Raw genomic sequence first — 3,856 nt, forward strand, 5'->3', positions numbered from 1 at the left:
TCACAGAAACCTGGGTGACCCTGAAAATAATAGAAATACCAGTGGCATTGCTTCCAGTGTCACGGCACCATGCAAACCATCATTGTATGTCAAACTGACAGACAAGTGCCATCTGTAAAGACCTTTTCCTCCTTAGGTGATTCATTTCTCTCTTATCTCCTGTTTCCCTCCACTGTCACCCCCACTCATGGAACATAACCCCTAGCTTCTGGATTGTGCCCAGTTGTTGTTGTGAGCCACTGAGTTATTTTTGACCTATGTGACATATTGGAAAACTATTTCATAGTTTTCTTGACTATGATCTTTGTGGAATCAGATTTCCAGCTTTGGTGGCCTGTTGGGTAGGAACTTGCACTGCTAACCCAAAGGTCATGCTTATCTGGTGGTTCGAATTCCATAGCAACTCCACAGGAAAAGATGGGCAATCAATGTGTAATTTACAGCCTCTGAAATGCAATGGAGAGTCAGCCTAAGTTGGTTCTGCCTTAACATTAATAGGTGATGCTCTCCCAAGAAGCTATCAGTAGGTTTTACCCACAAACCTTTTGGTTAGCAAATGAAGCTACAAATGGTAAATGGTGTTACAGTCTCTGCATCTGAGGTAGACAGTCCTTTTGCTTTACTCTGTAGAAGGCTTCCTGGTTTTAATCTCTTTTTTCAGACTAGGCACTAGGTCTTATGTATTTGCATATTTATAAGTCCCACTCAAGTGTTTCATAAACAAAACAACAGTTCTGTCCCCTAAAGATGAATTCTCCTGACATTTCTAGCATGAGGGTAGGGCTGCAGGGCGTGGAAGGATTCATCCATTAACAGTGAGTATTAAAAAACGTCTCTTGACTGAGATAAACTTGTTTTGAGCCCTTGAAGCATGAAGTAAGTTTGATGTTATTCATGATAAAAAATCTGCAGTGTTTTAAGAAATGATCTAGGTTTTAGATGAGTGTACAGATAAACAGGATGGTAAATGACTCCAAAATTTATTCTTCAAAAAAGTATAATGAAGTTGGAAATTGAAGCCAATTACTATGTATTAATCCCATATGTGTACTTGCACTACAAAATACACTGTCTTTAAGTCTAATTATCCTGGCTTGTATTTCCACCTCTATACTGAAATAATTTTCTTAAAAACAAGCAATGTCCTTCAAATTGCTATGTCCTCAGGCTTTTCCCTTAATGTGCATACTCCTCTTGACTCCTTAGAACATCTGACAGTATGGAGATTCTGTTCCCACTGGATATCTAAGTCCTTCAGTCCCAGGATTTTTCTCGGACCTCTAGCTGCTCCTTCTCATGCGTGGCCGCCTCTTTGTTCCCCTTTCCCTCAGCACTATTCTGACCAAACTTTTTCCTTTGTGATATTATTCATTGCTATAGCTTCAAATACAATTTTTCTGTGGAGAGCTCCAAATTTATTTCTCTAACTTTGACATTTCCCCTGTCTATACTCACCTTTTTAACTGCCCACTGCTCTATTAGATTTAGATATTCTTAACTGAAAGCTTAGGCTCAAATTCAAAGTCACTATCAAAAATCATTTATATCCATTAATATCCCTTTCCCTCTCTATTTTTACAAATGTTACCACAGCTTTGACTCCAATTTAAAAGCTTTGAGTCAAGGATTTCAATTTTTTTCACTGCAACTCATTGTAAAAATACACATTTAACAGCATACATACACGCATATACATAAACACAGAACAAAATTTAATGTCATGTACTCTTATCTATTTCATTCCATTAAAAATATTGTTGTGATCCATGAAATTGATTTAATGACCTATGAAGGAGATACAAATTTCCATTTTAAAAATACACCCACTCTAAACTTAATGACATGGTTAGATTTCAAAGACCTTATCTTTATGTGAAAATTGGAGCTAGGTAACAATGGAAGGTAACTACGTTAGATTGCAATATGAAGAATGACCTCAAATTAGAGCTATCAAATGATATCATTATGTAATTGCCAAAAGACTTATGGCCCAGTCAAGGTGACACACAACCTTAAACCTCATAACCTAACATAATATCATGCTAAATGTTACTCTCACTTCACAACTTGACTTCCTTTACTGCCACACATATACCATAAATTTACAAAATAATTAGATAGCAGATTTTTTATTACTGTTGTAAATGCAAAGCATTGATAACAAGATAATAAGTGAAAAATAGATGTATAACTTTGAAGTACACTTTGATTAATCTTTCTTTTTTAACTCACAAATTTAATTACAAAGCTAATGAATTTATTTCCAAAATGCCTCTTATGGTCAACTTTTCTTGTTTCTTCTTGATTCTTTTGAATGTCACCTTCATTATGAAGATTCTGCAGGTTTCCTCAGCTAGAAGTTATCTTTCTCCTCTAAACTATGCTCTTATCTTTGTTTGTGTGTCTCTTCAATTAGCTAACCATTGGAGATAAGTTGGCATCAAGTTGGTTCTGAGTAGAGGATCTTTTTCATCATTCCTCCCCTTTCCCAAGCATGAGGTCCCTCTCCAAGGAATAATCTCTTCCTAGCAACGTGCCAAAGTATGTAAGAGAAAGCCTTATCATCTGTGCTCCACAGGGTTTTCAATGGCTGCTTTTTCTCACATAAATCACCAGGACTGTCTTCTGAGGCACCTCTGAGTGGGCTCCACCTACCTATCTTCCAGCCACTAAATGTTTTAAGTGTTTCACTAATCTGGAATTCCAACCAGCTAAAATAGCACTCCTATCACTCTTGGCTTTCTTATTTTATTTTTCTTCTTCAATTTTACTCATTGACAATGCACAGTAAATTCGTTTATTCTTTTTATTTTCTGTCTTGGTCACTACACTATGAGTTTTAAGATAGCAGTGATTTAGGAAGCCTAGTGGCTGAACTAAATTGTGCTTGGAATGTGTTGACTCACAGTGATCCTATATACAAAAGATTAACATGATGCCTGGTCCTGCACCAGCTTTAACATTGTTTAGTAGTGCTAAGTTGGAGTACATTGCTAAAGGCATTGTATCTATTCACCTTATTGATGATATTCCTCCTTAAACTGACCCTTCACTTTACCAAGCATAATATCCTTCTTCAGAGACTGGGCCCTCCTGAATATGTCCAAAGTATATATAGGGAAAAAAAATACACTTCTTTTTCTTTTTTAGTATTAAAATGTTAGATTTTTGAAATTTTTTAAATTAATTTTAATGAAAGTTTACAGAGACTTAGGGTTTCCACTCACTCATTTGCACTTTTCTTCCTGCCTACCCTCTCCCCCCAATTCACTCTTCTCTTTGAAAATGAAAAGAAAAATTATTCATTGTTATACAAATCTTCCCCTTTGTCCACTCCACTATGTAGCCTTCATTCTGAACTCCTGTGATGACAATAATACCTAATCATATATCACTTTTAAGCAGTTCTCTCCTTCATCTCTTTCAATGCAATGTACATTATTTATTTCCTCTTTCTCAGTCTTCTCTCAAGACCGTTGCCAGCCCCATTTTACAATAGTGGCCCTATGCAATACAAAATGTTAGATTTTTTTTAATTGAGATTTTAATGAAAGTTTATAAAGAACTTGCAAAAAAAAAAAAACCCACCCAAAAAAAAAAAAAAAACCCACCCAAAAAAACAACAAAAAAGAACTTGCATTTCCATTCATTCATTGTTGCACATTTTCCTCCCTGCTCCCCAAAAGTACACCTCTAAGGATACAATACAGGTTGCATCTCAACATCAAGGAAACAAAAATTCTCATCACTGAACCTATAAGCAAAATCATTATCTTCTTGTTGTTGTTAAGAGCCATCGAGTCGTAGGCGACTCATAGCGACCCTAGGAATGAAAGACCCTAGGAATGAATACTTT

The sequence above is a fragment of the Elephantulus edwardii genome, unplaced genomic scaffold (assembly GCF_000299155.1).
Source record: "Elephantulus edwardii isolate Elephantulus edwardi_28Jun2011 unplaced genomic scaffold, EleEdw1.0 scaffold00067, whole genome shotgun sequence".
NCBI classification, from domain to species: Eukaryota; Metazoa; Chordata; class Mammalia; order Macroscelidea; family Macroscelididae; genus Elephantulus; species Elephantulus edwardii.